We start from the raw sequence: 16,479 nt of genomic DNA on the forward strand, positions 1-16,479 counted from the left end.
AAGATCTGTATCTTGATGCCTTAGAAGTTTGGTGTCTGCAGTTGTGTGGATGGAGTCCCAGGGTCTAGGGCACCACCAGTGCTTGATTGAAAATTACATCATAGGCAGGTGGAACCTGTTTGTCTTCAATGACCCTACTTAAAAAAAAGCCCTTAGTGTGTGGCTCACATCTGTAACCCCAGTTACTCAGAAGGCTGAGATCTGGGAATCTTGGTTTGAAGCTAGCCTGGGGCAGGAAAGTCTGTGAGATCCCTATCTCCAATTAACCACCCCCCAAACAAACAAACAAACAAACAAACAAAAAACAGAATTAGAGCTTTGGCTCAAGGGATAGAGTGTTAATCTTTAGTGTAAAAGCTAAGAGACAGGCGCTGAGTTCATTCCTAATATTGGCACAGATAAAAAATAAATGGTTTATTAGCCAGAGGTAGGGGAACATGAAATATCAAACTATGCCCTCAAAACTCAAATGAAAAGGCTGGGGGAATAAGACATGCCACAAGAACAAGGCTTTCTCTCTATGCCTTAGATACACTTTCTTCCTGCTGGCCACTGTCTCCTTCAGCTCAGTCACCACTGCATCTTTTCTAAAGGCCACACATTGGTTGGTACTCAGGACTGTTTCTGTAGTTGATGCTCATGACTGGTGCTCATGTTAGGACTCGTGATTAATGCTCATGGTGGTATTTGTAGTTGTTGTATGTAGTTGTTGGCTGTAGTTGATCCTTGTGATTGATGTGCATGTTTGATATTTGTGGTTGATGCACACGGTGGGTGCTTATGGTTGATGTACGGGGTGGTGCTTATGATTGGTGTACATGGTTGATGCTCGTGGTTGATATGTGTTGGCATTGTGTGGTTGGTGTACATGGTTGATATATTCATGAAAATCTGATAGGTTTTGTTATTGATTTGGGATTCATTTGTCCTTTGTGAACTGTATTTGTGATACTTTTACATACTAAGGATTCTTTTCTGCTTACCCCAAACTTAAGCAAGTTCTTGCTTTTGAAAATTTAGGAGTTATAAGAAGTAGAATTTTTTTTCTTTCTTCATAAGGTTAATCACCAGTCTATGATGTATGGTTGCATTAGTAATAACATTTCCTTTGTGTCCCCAAACTGATGCATCATCTTTGACCATCAGCACCAGAAGATTGGCTCTTGGTATACCAAGAACAACATGGTAGGATGAGAACCACTTTCTTCTCTAACTTTAGTCTGCCAACCTGGATTGTGATGATCTTGACTTAAAATGCCCACAGTGGGCCAGGCGCTGGTGGCTCATGCCTGTAATCCTAGCTACTCAGGCTGCTGGGATCTGAGGATCACAGTTCAAGGATCCTGGGCAGGAAAGTCTTTGGGACTCTTATCTCCAGTTTACTATCAGAAAACTGGAAGTGGAGTTATGGCTTAAAGTAGTAGAGTACTAGCCTTGAGCACTAAAGCTCAGGGACAGCTCCCAGACTGAGTTCAAGCCTCATGACTGACAAAAAAAAATACCTATAGTCAGATCCCCTTGGGTGGGTGGCATCTACTGCAGGAGGGCAGTCAGGAAGTAGGTACCATGCTGGGACCCATCCTCTGTGATCAGTTGCCAGGCAATTTCATTCAGGGGAGATGATATTGGGAACAACCCAGATCATCAACGCTGAGGCTCTTTTGTCTCTTCCATGCAGTGTCTGGCTGTTTGTACTATTTCTTCATTATCCCTTCTGGGCTGCGTATTTCCTGACAATTCCTGCCTTGTTGCTTTTTTTTTAAAGTTGGCTGCATCTAGCTTCCCAGGGGCAACAGTTAATCTACCTCAGTCCCTCTTGCTCTGGATTCTCAGAGTAAAGCTCAGCCACGCACTTCAGACACTTTACCTACCACATTAAGGTTGGCGAGGGTATGGAGGGGGGGATGGATGGTGGGAGGAGCCCTATATAAGCCTTAAATTCAGGTGCCCAGGGTCGTCATGGGCTGCCATGAGTCCTGTGGCTGCCAAGACCACTGGTCCTCCAGCTGGCTCCTTGCAGGTACCAACAAGACTTTGTATGTCTCTGTCATGAGGTCAGATGTGGATTTACAGTGCAAATCCAGGGTAGGGTAAGTGATGCTTAGGAATCATGGTGAATCTTGAGAGAAGACAGCTTCAAGTTAGCATCTCCCTGGAGAAAGAGAGATATTCACTTGAGAGGCCCAGGGAGATAGTCTACTGATGCTATCTATAGTGGGTAGGACCAAGATAAAGCAGGAGGGGATTAGGAGGATATCCAGCTTGGACAAGGGATCCTTATCTGTTGTGCTTTTGTTTTCTGGGTATCCCAGTGGCCACCTTCTGGGCTCTCCCCAAGTATATTTAGTGGGCTGGTCACCTCCCCTCTATAGCCTTTACAAATGGCACAGGCATCTAACTGTCTTCTACCTGCTTAGCCCACCCAGTATCCTTTCTCTTGAGTCTTAGAGTCCCATGGGCTTTCCAGCTGTTTCCTAGACAAGGCTATTTCTTATGTCCTCTCTGGCTGGAGCTGCATTGCTTCTGGTATTTTGTGAGGGGTTTTCTTTGTCTTTGAGACTTGACACACTATCGGCTCCTATTCCTTCAGCAACTGTTCTGTCTCCCCACCAATCTCTTTCTACGATGGCTCTTCTCAGGAACAAATGTTTATTTGTGAGCTTGTATTTTCTTCTTAAAAATTAAAATGTGGGTTGGAGCTGCAGCTTAGTTGTATTTGCTTAGCCTATACAAGGCTCTGGGTTTGATCCTACATTGCCCCTTACATTTACATATATGTTCTATTCTATCCAGAATGTGCTTCCTCTGATTTTATTTTCAATTAATTAATTAATTAATTCTCAGGTCTTTGCCTCTTGAGTAGTAGGATTACAGGTGTGAGCTGGTACTGGGCCCTTCCTTTGAAATTAGTGTAGGTTTAGACTTAGAATCAAATATATGTCTTATGACTTCCTCAACCTGGGTCTTCCTATTCTCCTCCTAAATACTCCACTCAGTGGCATAGTGGTGGAGATTGAGTCTGCTCCAGCTCTACAGTAAGACAGGCCATTACCTAGGCTTGAAGGCTCATAGTGAGCCAGGTAGTCTGTTGTGAGTGACCACTCAGGTCTTTGTTGGGAGGACTTCAGAGGGGACATATTTCTAGGTTCTACTTTCTGGAGTTTCTTGATGAGGTCAGCTGAGTGAAGCCTTTGTGGAGCATGAGTGATCTGCCCAATTTTCTTTACCTTACTTTATTATATTTTTAACTGACACAGAGTAATTGTCCCAATTTATGGAATACATTGTGATGTTCTGATACATCGTGTAAATGGTCAAATTAGGGTAATAAGCACATTCATTACTTCCAATATTTGTGTGTGTGTGTGTGTGTGTGTGTGTGTGCGCGCGCGCTGTGCAATACATGTGTACTGTGCTATTACTAGCCCTAGGACTTAGGGCTTGGGTGCTGTTCCTTAGCTTTGACACTTAAAGTTGATGCTCTACCAGTTAAGCTATAACCCCATGTCTTGCTCTTTGGTAGTTAACTGGAAATAAGACTCTTATGGACTTTCCTGCCTAGGCTGGCTTTGAACCACAATCCTCAGATCTCAGACTCCTAAGTAGTAGGATAATAGGTATGGGATAGTGGTGCCTGGCTATTATAATTTCTTTATGTGAAAAACATTAAAAAGCTTGTAACTATTTTGAAATACAGAAATGTATTAATATTATTAAATATAATCACTGTGCAATAGAACATTAGAAATCATTCTTCCTATCTAACTTTGCATCCATTAACCAACTCTCTCCATGTCCCTGCCTCACTCATTCCCAGCCTGTAATAACCAACCATCACTCAATTATTAATTTCTATGAGATTAGCTTTTGTAGATCCCACATATGAATGAGATTATTTGTGTGTTTGACTTATTTCATTTTAATTTTACTATGCATGTTGCCTCAAGTGACAAGACTTTGGTCCTTTTTTATGACTGAATCAGTATCCCATATGTCAATATACCACATTTTCTTTATCCATTCATATGTTGATGGATACTTAGATTGATTATCTTGGCCACTGTGAATAGTGTTGCAATAAACTTGGGAGTGCATGTCTCTTCCACATATTGATTTAATTTCCTTTGGATCTGTACCCGGGGGTGGGATGGCTAGCAATGTGTATATGATTCAGTCATGCACATGGCATTTCTATTTTTAGTTCTTTTTTTTTTAAAGGAAACGCCATTTACTATTTCTCATAGTGGCTATAATAACTCACATTTCTACCAACAATATGTAAGAGTTTTTGTTCTTAAATATTCTTACCAGAATACTGTTTTTGTTTTTGTTTTTGATGATAGCTATTCTGACTGGGGTGAGGTGATGTCTTATGGTGATTTTGGTGGATAGTGATGTTGAAAATCTAGGGTTTTTTTTCTGTTAGCCTTTCCTTTCAGGGAACTGGGACTGTTGTGAAGAAAGTGCTGTCAGCTTGTCAGTAGATAATGGAGAAAAGTTGCTACCATAGTGGAATGTGTTACTCTTATTTGTATGTGTGTGCCATTATTGAGGCTTAAGCTCAGAGTCCCTTATATTCAAGGTTGGTGCTCTGCCACTTGAGCCACAGCTCTATTTCCAGATTTTCGCTGGCTTATTGAAGACAAGAGTCTCATGGACTTTTCTATCTAAGTTGGTTTTGAACTGCTATCCTCAGGTCTTAGCCTCCTGAGTAGCTAGGGTGTGAGCCACCAATGCTTGGCAGACATGTTAACTCTTTAAACTTAAATGGGAAACATTCTGTCAGCTGGAGGAATGTTTAAGGATGCCTAGTTTCAAGATGACAATTACAGTGTCGACAGAGGCAATGTAGAGATCCTCTACTTGGATGTCCATAACTTGAAACTGTCATTCCAGCTGCTAGAGAAAGACCCTGCATAGGATGCAAAGGAGTAGGAACTCTGGGGTGCTGGTGTTCCTGGTAGAGACCTGAGACTCATGGTACCTCAGGGCAGAGACATGCCAGATGGTCTAGGCAGCATCTGGAGAATATGTTTTATATTAATGTCTGTGTTTGTTTTAATGGTCATTTTTTATTTTGAGGGATGCATTTAGAAAATCATAGCATAGTTTGGCTAAGAAAAATACATTAATAAAAAGGGAGTCTGTTTAAAGATATGAAATGAATACTGTGAAGAGGAGACACGAATGACTAAAGTTTGGATAAAAACTACCTTAAGTCTCAAAGAAATCAGAACCCTAAATAAATACTGTGTATACTTGTTACTGCAGTAGTTATCACAATAACTAAGACATGGAATCAGTCCACCTGTCTACCAGGGGATAGGGAAATTGTATGCAACGGAATCTTGTCTGCTTTAACAAAGAGGGAAACTGTGCCATGTGTAACAGCATGGATGAACCACCTAGGGACACAAAGCTAAAGGAAGTAGGTCAGACAAAGAAAGACAGATACTGCCCTGTCTCTTACTTCCAAAGAAGTCAAACTCACAGAAGCAGAGAGAAGAGCTGTGGTTACCAGGGGCTAAAGGGTGCTGGATTTGAAAGATGTAGCCAAATAGTAGAAACTTGCAACTCTAAGATGAATAAGTTATGGAAATTTAATGCACAGCCTGGTATTAAAATTAACAATAACATACCTTGCACTTGAAAGTTGTTATAAAACACACTTTAGTATTCTTGTCACATGTAACAAAAAATTATGTGAGGCTATGAATGTGGTAACTATCTTGATTGTGGTAATAGTTTCACAGTATCATCATGTTGTATACCTTAATTATATCCAGTTTTTATTGTCAATTACACTTCAGTACAGCTGGGGAAAATGCATAAACGTAGGAAGCTATTTTTAAAAACCCACAAAACTGCCTTATGTCATAGCTAGCAGACTTCATTTTCCCACTGCTTCTTCCCATTTGTCTTCTAACTCCTATTTCCTTCCTGTTACAAATGTTGACACCTGGGCTTTGTATGTGCTGAGCATTTTTTTTCAGATGGGTGAGGGCTGGATCATGTCATTGGGAGAAATAAGGGAAGCATATCATGTTTGGATGCCAGTGTTTGAAAATTTACTGTTTTAAAATGCTGAAAAAAGGATACAGGATGACCCATTGTAACAATGAGATGTACAAGACAGTATGTTGAAAAAGAACTTTACAACTTTAGGGGGGGATTGGGAGGGAGGGGTTGGGGAGATAGGGAGGAAAAGGATGGGAAGGGAAAAACAAAGGAGGGAGTAACAATGCTCCATAGGAAATGGACTCGTTACCTTGCGCATGTAACTGTAACCCCTCTGTACAGTATCTTTACAATAAAAATGTATATAAAAAGAAAATTTACTGTTTTAATTTTTGAACCCTAATAACAAGTGTAAGAAAGGTAGCATTTTAGATTTGGTTAGAGATGAAACAGGGCAAGATAGATTAAGAGAGATTTGGGTCCCCATGACCTATGAATGATAAGCTGGTTTCAGCTTGCCTCCTTTGTGTGATCTGCAGTTCCTGTTACACATCTGAGCCACAACTGCCTTTCTGGCTGAATTTGAATGACTCAGGTGCCTGGGTAGAATCTGAACCACAGAGGAACATGGCTAAGGCAGGGCTATCCTACACCTTTTCTCCTCAGAATTGGGGGGTTTGAGGTTGACATAGCTAGGTCCTGAAGAACTCAGGAGTGGGCACAACCAGTACTGACCTTAGGTAGGGGGCCCCACATTTCAGTTCCTAGATCCAGCAGGTAAAGTACAAGATAATCAGGGAGCTCCAGGTCATTCGGGGCCCCTTGCAGAACGAAGTGCTGAGGCCTGATCAGATACTGGTGTCGGAGAATTTTTCCTTAGTGGCTCAGTCTATGTCCCCAAGTTCTGGGATAGTGAATGCCTTCCTTTCTGCATCTTCTGAGACTACACCATGCCTGGACCCCATACTCCTTCCTGACTGCACTTATTCTAGCTGACCTGTGCTGATGGCTAGGCCATTGCCTTCAAATGTTGTTTGGTTGTCATTGGCTATCTTAGCTCTTCATTAGTCAGCCAGATCTTGTACCAGGCATGAGGTTCCATAGTCCTGCTCCACCTGCCACATTGCCCCCAAGAAACCTGCCTGCCCTGACATTCCCCACAATAGGCTGTTCCTTCTGAGAAACACCACTGGACTATCTCCTGAAGACTGTAGCTTTCTCCTTCTGCAAGATGTTGTAGAGAAGCCCATGGTGATTGGTGCAGGGCTGTGTCCTGCTCCTTTAGGTATCCTTCACCTACTAGACTGTCCCTTGGGGGACAGCACTTTTTAGGTTCATGGCTGAACAACTCTCTGTGCCTTCCTATGTTTTCATCAACTATGTGAAGACCCCTAGAACTCTTATGCTGTAGTTTTCCAGATCTTGGCTCTTTTTTGTTGTTGTTTGTTTTGTTTTTTTGTCCCAGGTTTGTAAGTTTATTGATTAGGACCAAGTTGTCCATGAAGCCTGTCCTGTGTTACCAAGCAGAACTCAGTCAAAGTGCTAGTTTTCTTGGGCCCAGGAATGTGGTGGTCAGTGCTGATGTTTCCATAGACTGAGAAGCTGGTTGGGAAGAAGGGTAGTATACGTGTGGGAAGGTCATGGAAAGTGTGGATCCTTGGGGGTCCAATGCCTGGCTTATGCCTCCCCTTCACATACCCTTTGTGTGCCTCTCTAGGTAAGTCACTGGATGTGATAACGAGGCCTCTGGGCTGCAGTGTCCTCATATGCAAGGTGGATCCTAAAGAGAACATTCACTTCTGAGATGCCACGGGCAGAGATATCTCATTGGTGAAAAGAGATGAGAAAACACTGTCAGTGGAGCAAGAATGTGGACTGTTGGAACAAGTGTGAGCTGTTGTTATTATTACTGTTCTTAAACCTTAATTTTCAGCTGGGAATGTGGCTTAGTGGTAGAGCATTTGCCTTGCATGCATGAAGCCCTGGGTTCGATCCCCCAGTACCACATATACAGGAGGAGCTGGAAGTGGTGCTGTGGCTTAAGTGGTAGAGTGCTAGCCTTGAGCAAAAGAAGCTCAGCGACAGAGCCCAGGCCTGAGTTTGAGGCCTTAGGACTGGCAAACACAAACAATCAAGAAAACCCTTAATTTTCTTCCACTTTCCCTTCCCTCTTTCTTTTTTTCCTGTCGTTCCAGTGCTGGGACTTGAACTCAGAGCCTGAGAATTATCCTGTAGCTTTTTTGATCAATACTGATGCTCTACCACTTGAGCTACAGCTCCACTTCTGGCTTTTTGTCTGGTTAATTGAAGATGAGAGTCTCATGGACTTTATTGGCTGGGCTGGTTTTGACCTATGATCCTTAGAACTCTCAGCCTCCTGAGTGGCTAGGCTTATAGGCCTTAGCCACCAGCAACTGGGAAAGAATCTTAGTTTTCCAAAACAATGATTAGAAGGGAGAAACCTTAATAATGGCTATTATAGTTGGGGCTCATATTTATTGGACAGTTTGCTCTGGCTGCTCTTAGATTAGACTGGGAGTCAGGCAAAGGGCATGAGTCCAGTCACTTTGGTCCCAGAGAGAGACTGTTCCCCAAAAGAAGGCAGGATCTCAAGTGAAAATAATGAAATAATGTCACTTGTAAGCACTGTAGGCCTATTTGTATTGAGTGTTTGCATCGGTTCTGTGCCAAGAGGCTTCCAGTGTGTGGTAAGCCACGTGCCACACAAATGTCCAGTGGCAGAAGAAAGAACCAGTTGTTTCCTGGCTGTGTAGCACCCAGGAAACCTGCTGATGAAGACACACAGGGGCTCAGCCCCTCCTTTATTACCTCCCCTAGCTTGAGGCAGCTAAGTGGGGTGGTGGGACCCCAGGGAAAGATGTGTGTGGCCTGCACTGGATGACCTTGCAAGTTCTACATCTTAATATCTTTAAAAAATTTTGCAATGCTTCACAAATTTCATGTCATCCTTGTGTGGGGGCTATGCGGATCTTCCCTGTATCATTCTGGTTTTAGTGTTTATATTGGCAAAGTTAGCACCTTAATATCATTGAAACCCAGGGTTTTACATTTGTTTGGGTAGTGCTCTACCACAGGAACAATATTTGACCCTTCAATCCTTTTCTTTTTCTTTCTATTTTATTTCATCTTTTTGAGACAGAGTCTTGCTACTACCTTTGCTTGGGTTGACCTGATGCTTAAAAAGAATCTGCTTCTATGGGCCAATAGCTGGGGTTATAGGTGTGTGCCACTATGCCCAGTTTCTGTTCTCTCTCCCTCCCTCCCTCCCTCCCTCCCTCCCTCCCTCCCTCCCTCCCTCCATCCTTTTCTCTCTGCAATTCTCCCTTCTCCAAATTATGGGTGTCCTTTTATCTACTACTACTCTTCTCTTCCATCTCCTCCATACCTTTTTCTCTTTTTGCTCTCCTCTCCCTCCTCTCTTTCTCTCTCTTTTTTGTTTGCTTTCCTCTCCTTTGCTACTCATTTGCCATCCCCTTCCCTGACATGCTGTCATGTACTTTGGTGGGAGCTTCATCCAGAAGTGAGTGTTTGGATTTCTTGTCCTTCCAGAGGCTTTCCTTTGCCTTCTCTCCCAAGCCCAATGACTTCTAGGATGCTCCTAACAAAGGCTCTCTTCTCCCACCACTGTCCCAGCAAGTTCTTTCTCCTCCCCACTCTCTTCCTTCTTAGGGACCCTGCAATTGGTCACACAATGAGATTCTTCTTCATCCCTACAAGAGGTGTGGGCTAGCACCCTCCTGCAGGCCCCTAGAGGAAGCCAGAATGCTTCCTTCTTAGAATCCCAATCTTCCTTTAGTTGCTGTTAAGAGGCTTAATTGAAGAAAAGAGCGGGGATCCAGGGCAGCTTTGTTTGTTAGAAAAACACCAGGGAAACTTGTATGCTGTGGTAGAGTACTGGGTCTATGTGCCTTCCTATCACTAGGGCAGAATAAATGGTAGCTCTTAAATAGTAACTTCAGTGTGCTGTTTGTATACCAAAGAAACAGTAGATCTGTGTGTATTCTTTGCCATCTGCTGCTTGGTCAACAGATCTGATAAGAAGCCAACACTTGAGTGAATTATTTTGCAGTGCTAAATGGAATGCTAAGCATAGTACTGTAAATGGCCCAAACAAGATCCCTCGTCAATTATTCAAGAGGGGCATATCAAGGTCTCATGATTCACTATTGATCCCCGTTTCTTTCCAAAATGATTTATTGGTCTGTGGTCCATCAAATAACCTTCCTAGTATATTTTCCTGCTTCTAGGACTTGCTTTATTAATTTAAATTTCTCTTGTAAATACTCAGAAGCTAATAAGCAGTTGTTGAGCTAAAAGGTCCAGCATTGAAGTCCGACTGTTTCATCCTTCATTCTATCACTAACACATGTCAGTATGCATGCATATATATGTGTAATACATGTACGCGTACGTACATATTCACAGATATACTCATTGTTAGGTAATTAAAGAGGCTGCGAGTAAAGAGAACACCAAGCACGAGGTATTCAAGTAAGGGATAGGTTTAATCACCGGACTGGCTGGCCCCAGGCCAAGTTGGCACTCCACAGGGCTGGAAAAGGGAAGTCTGGCCCCGGCCTTGCCTTTTCTAGGGTAGGGGACTGGGGGAAGGGAGGAGAGGGTGTGGCCAGTTAAGGGGAGGTGGGGCCACGTGGGAGAAGGGTGTGGCTAGATTGGCTCTGGTAGAGTTCTCTTCTAGGTGTGCCAGTTGCCTAGGTAACTCAGGTACTGGGTGGAGACTTGGCAGAGAAGAAGGAGGAGTCTGCCCACTTTCTAGGAGTGGACCTTACACTTATAATTTCTATAACTGTATTTGTGATTATTTCTTGGCTTTGCAGTTTGTCTCTTTTGATGATAGTTTTAGGGATGAGTCAACTTTTGCTGAGCTTTGGGTTTACTTATGATCACTCAGTCTGCCCATCAAAATAGACTGTAGCCAGGAGTTGGTGGTTTATATAACCTGTAAGCCTAGCTTACACGTTATATATATACAGACCCTAAGATCTGAGGATCCTGGTTGCAAACCAAATGAGTAGAAAAGTCTGTTAGACTCATTTCTCCATTTAACAAGTGAAAAGACAGAAATGGAACTGTGGTCAGCCCTTGAGTGAAAAAGCCAAGCAAGTGTGTGAGGCCCTGAGTTCAATCCCCAGTACAGGCACAAACAAATAATGAAGTGAACTGTAGACCAGGATTAATGTGGGATCCAAGCTAAAGAAAAGACCCTGTGGCTGGGTCTTCAGTGTGTCCTCACCATCTTCTTTTGTGTGGGTATTCTGGCCTTACATGTTAGAGACTTAATATATTGGCATGGGGGGTAGAATTCTACCTCTTCCACCTGCATGTTTTAAGACTTGGGCATATGCTGACCTTAAGAGGATCTGTGGGCTGGGAAGGTGGCTCAGTGGTAGAGCGCTTGCCTTGCATGCATGAGGCCCTGGGTTCGATTCCTCAGCAACACATAAGCAAAAAAGAAAAAAGCCAGAAGTGGCGCTGTGGCTCAAGTGGTAGAGCGCTAGCCTTGAGCTGAAGAGCTGAAGGACAGCGCTCAGGCCCAGAGTTCAAGCCCTATGACCAGACCGCCCTCACCCCCCTCCCCCCCCCAAAAAAGAGGATCTGCTTCTTCCTGTGTGAAATGCTTGGCCCTCCCACCTGTGCGGTATGTGATGGGATCCAAAGGTACATGAAGTCATAGCTCCATCAACCCACATTAATGCTGCCATCCAAGAGTTTACTGCAAGCCATCATATTGAGGGTTTTTTTTTTTTGACACTTTTCATCAGTTTTGGACAAATTGGCAAGATGCTATAGCTCAAGCTGTATATAGATTTCTGCACGTGCAGCTGCTGCTTCTGAAGAATGAAAGAAGGTTGAGTAATTGGCTCTGGGGAATATTATTGCTGACTGGTGCCATTTTGATGAGTAATAGACCCCATTAGATCACAGTAAAATACTCGATTATGTATAATTAAAGATGGCATTAGTCAGGCAGAAGCCCCAGCATTTAAAAATGTGAAAGGGATAATTTCTAATGCTGAAAAGTACATTCATGATTGAAGAAGTAGAATTTAACCTAGTGTATTTGAGCCTTGAAGTTATAAGATTTGGTCATAGACAGACTGTTTGTTTGGCAGGACAGCTGCTATTCATTTTAGTCTCAAATCTTTGTAATGATAGCAGCAGCAAGGGCAGTTTTTTAAAAATATAAAATCTTTGATGAATTCACAGTTTATAGAACTGTTCCATTAGGTGATTTTACTTTTAAAAAGTCCTGAATATTTTATGCTGTGTAGCAGGCAGAGCCCAGGTGAGTGTTGGAATCTTTGTTTTCCTATTTACACTTTGAGTTTTAACTACAAATTTCTCCCTCCTCTCTCATTTATTCACTCATTTCTGTCTTAATTGGAAGCATGGATTGCATATGTTCTGTGAACCAGACAACATGCAGGGCTCTGGGAGAAAGAATCAAGCTCTTACTACCTCAAGAAATCTCACATTGACCTGGTCAGGGCTCTGCTGACTTTGGCCTGATTTTATTCAGACTTCTTTAGTAAGACATTTAGAACATTCTCTGCTCCCGCTGGGACAAGGTCTTCAGTAGATCTGTTGGCTCTGAGCAGAGAAGTCTTTGGGTTTGGCTTGAACTTCAGTTCTTTTAATCAAGAGTCAAGTGTCTGGCACACAACTTCAGTTATTAATAGTTCTGCTATTAATATTCATATTGACAGTCATTTGCACTTCTAAACCTCTTTTCATCTCAAAGGTTACCACATATCTTAGGAGCCGCAGAGGACTGGCTCCAAACCAGGCTTTCTTCTGCATTAGACCAGTCCATGCAGCTCCTTGCCTGTGACCTGCCATGCATAGTTCAGTGGCATGGGCGGCTTAAGAGTCCTCTCACAAGTGTCTATTCTGCACCAGTGGGAGTCAGGCGTGGGCTCTCTGTTGTGGCAGTCACCTCGTGGAGAGCTAAAGCCTGGAATTTCAGGGCTCAATCAAGACACTGACTAAAATGGCAATCAAAAAACTAGATGCAATGGAAATGTTTTGTAATGCCTGAATCTACTCTAATTGGACTTAATTTACATTTGAAAATAACAGGGAGGTTTTTAAAAAAAAATGTTATTTTTACAGTCACGGATTTTTTAACCCTACTAGAAGGTCAAAATCATGCTTTAGCATAGTACAGTTGTGCTTCTTGACTTGGGCTACAAGATGGAAGACTGCTGGGAGCTTCTCCTCACATTGAGCCTGTTTCAGCTGGGGTTCCAGGGTGGTTGGTAAGGGGCAGCCTGACATTGGGTGTCTGGGGGTCCCAGATAGTGCTAACAGGGGGACACATTGCCTTGGTCTGAACTTCAGGAGGCCTGGGAAAGTTAGTAGCGTGGGGGAGCTTTTCTAGCAGCCTATTTTCTACTTGCAAAGAAATGTAAAGCTTGTGAGAACCAACACCTAGAATTCCACCAGCAGTGCACCCAGAAGATGAGCAGGACATAGCCAGGTGAAGAGGAAGGAAGTGAGTGTTCCTGTAGAGGGACTATCAGGCATAAAGGCCTAGAGGCTTCAGGAGCCTTGAGCTGAAAGGAAGTGAGGAGGGCCCTCATGTAGGAAGAGATGGTGGTGATGAGAGGCGCAATACCGCATGTCTTAGTTTATTTGTGTTTCTATAACAAAATACCTGAGCTTAGGGACTTTATAAAGAAAAGATTCATTTAGGTCACTGAGGCTGGGAAGTTCAAGATGGGGTGTGTACATCCAGCAAAGACCTCCTGCCTTGTCATAACATGTCAGATGGCTTCATTTACCAGAAACACATGTGAGAGTAGGCTGGTACAAAAGAGGCTGGCCATATGGTGGTCTCACTATGTGACAACCTGCCTACATGGAAACTGATCCAGTCCTGAGACCTAAACCATTCTCATGCAATGGGCATTCGTTTTCTTAATGTGGAGCCCCCTGAAACAGTCACCCCTCACAAGGCCCCACCTTTACAGACCCATTACCTCCTAATGTAGTTATATTGGGGCCCCAGCCTAGCACCAGAACCTGTAGGGGACAAAGTATATTCTAGCACTAGGTTAGACACTTCTGTCTGTAACCTGAGGACTGTTGGAGGTGCTTTATTTGTAATCTGAGCACTATTCCGAACTTCACTTAAAAAATAACTCCATAGACAAATATTTATTCCAACGACACAAATTCAGCTCATTCAGTAACTTAGCCTTTCTAATAACTTAGTGAACTAGATAGTGCAATCAAATCTGTTTTGCTAATGGGAAAAGAGAGGTATAGAGATGTTGCATAGCTGGTTGCAGCCATGGGCTGGGCCTGCACTAGGTCAGCACTAAAGCTGGCTCCACCGTCCTGTGGGACCCATTCCTTGATCTTCATTTCTCAAGAACAGGAAGCCAAAGTGTAAGTTGGGATAGCATTGAGTCTGACCTCCTTACAGATTGTTAGTCTGGGGGAAAAATTGAAATATTTATATCATCTTTTGCCACATGATAGTGTAAAAAATAGGTTGCATGCAAGTCAGTGGGAGAGAGGTTCATGGCAGAATGCAGAGGCATGTTGTGTATAAAGAATCTGTTTGCTTCAGGTGTCGATGGGGGGAGGGATGGAAGAAGGTGAAACACTGATTCTAATTTACCTTGCTCATGGGAAGGGTTTGTGGTTAGAACATCAATACACAGAAGCCTGCAGAACATTGCTGTATCTAGGGGCAGAGCGGCCATTGGGTCCTTGCTTATATTGGACCAGTTCTTGATTGACACAGTGTAATGATCACTGTGGAAAATATGTATAGTAGCCCAGACCCTGAACACTTTGGAACTTTTTTTGCCTAGATACAAGATCCCCCTGCCATCTGGGTCTCTTTCTCTTTGGACTGAGTGTTAAAATCAGCCCAGATGTTTGTGGAACTCAACAGTTGTGGCTATGGAGACAGACTGAATACAGAATTTTTTCCCTCCCTGGAAATCTGTGCCTACATGTTTCAAAAACATTTACAAAAAGCTAATGGTTTAACAGGTGTTCACATAAACCTCTTTTGAGGGATTGAATTCTTTATTTTATACTTTAAAGCAGCACTGTCCGATAGGATTCAAACCATGTAAGTAATTTAAAGTTTTCTAGAGGTAAAAGGAACAGAGGAAACAGATTTTAATATATTTTAGTAACCCACTGTATCCATATGTCTGTATGTAATCACTACATAAAGTTACTAGTGAGATATTTTTTCCACCCATTCTTCCCTGCAAAGTCTGAAGCCTGGTGTGGGTCTCATACTGACACATGTGTCTGTTCTGACTCATTTCCCATGCTACACAGTGACTTCAGGACAGCTCCTCTTTAACTGATCAGACCATTTTAGATGACATTATAAAGTTCTGCTGCTAACATAATTCTGACCACTCTAATAGTTACTAATAGTGACAAATCTAACTGCATAATGTAGTTTCACAAGGCTTATAGACAAAGACTTTTCCTTTGATTTGTGAATTGTCATCATGACAAAAGCTGCAAAGGAGTACAGGAATTTTTGGCTTGAGCTTAGCTGTAATAACAGCCTGGAGGGTTTATAAAACACATGCTGAGGAATTGGTCTAAAGCTCAGAATGAGCATATTTTCTTTTTCATACCCAGCTGATTACTGAAATTTCCCCATGGGAAGTTATTACTTTTCTGACAAGTTTGACCAATAGTATAGTCTCAGCAGTCTGGAAGGACACAGCAGTCTAGTTTTGTTTTTCTTCAAATCTCCTTTTGGAGGGAATTCAAATCTGTCTCCAGATTTCCATTCCCCCTGGTATCTTAGGCATACAGGGTTACAAAACTGTTATCTGCCTTGTTTTCTGTTTTCTGACAAGGTAGTATCTCTCATAATGGGAGGTGGATATTTCCTTGTCTTTGGAAGAATATGGGTGGGGAGACCTGCCCTTTTTCTGGTACATTGGGCAGACCTTTCACGTAGGGCTTTCCTGAGCTGACAGGCAGTGAGTTGAGTCAATAATTTTGGGCTGGCATCTCTAAGTTAAGAATGGATGTATAATGACACTGTTCTGGGTGCTTGATATGCCTATGTCGGCATTATAGCCATCAGAACGAAAGCTAATTTACTGGAAACAACTGAGTGTTTGAAAGTTCACTGCGTAGAAATTGGATTTTTGCCTGTCATTATTTACATTGTGTATTAAGAGGTTTTATTTAAAGCTGTGAGGATTATCGTGCTCTTCCAACTGCTTTATTTAATAAAGAGTTAGCACTTCATAGTTGCAGCTCATCACTGGAAATTTAATTAACAGAGCCCAGCTGGGGTGGGTATGAGCAGTGAGGAGGTGGTGTCCTGGAATGTCCCTTACTGTCCCCCGAGACCCAGTGGTGGTAGACCCAGCCTATCTCCCACTCTGCTGTCTTGCAATGCTGTATTACCCACAGAAACTATCACTTTGATTTGACGAGAAGATGTCTGTACCCTGTCTTTTCTCAAATGGAGGAATT

General features: G+C 42.7%; 1 protein-coding gene and 1 non-coding gene across 4 annotated transcripts in view; one reads left to right on the forward strand and one right to left on the reverse strand.

The window, feature by feature from the left end:
• Sh3rf3 (SH3 domain containing ring finger 3) overlaps nt 1-16,479 on the forward strand; it is a 358,300-nt gene that overhangs the window by 12,438 nt on the left and 329,383 nt on the right. The window lies entirely within an intron of this gene.
• On the reverse strand, nt 8,892-8,997 carry LOC138804392 (U6 spliceosomal RNA). The gene has a single exon (XR_011365229.1). It is a non-coding gene; the product is annotated as a U6 spliceosomal RNA (small nuclear RNA).

This window comes from Dipodomys merriami, unplaced genomic scaffold (assembly GCF_024711535.1).
Source record: "Dipodomys merriami isolate MVZ:Mamm:240054 unplaced genomic scaffold, mDipMer1.0.p SCAF_36, whole genome shotgun sequence".
Classification (NCBI taxonomy): Eukaryota; Metazoa; Chordata; class Mammalia; order Rodentia; family Heteromyidae; genus Dipodomys; species Dipodomys merriami.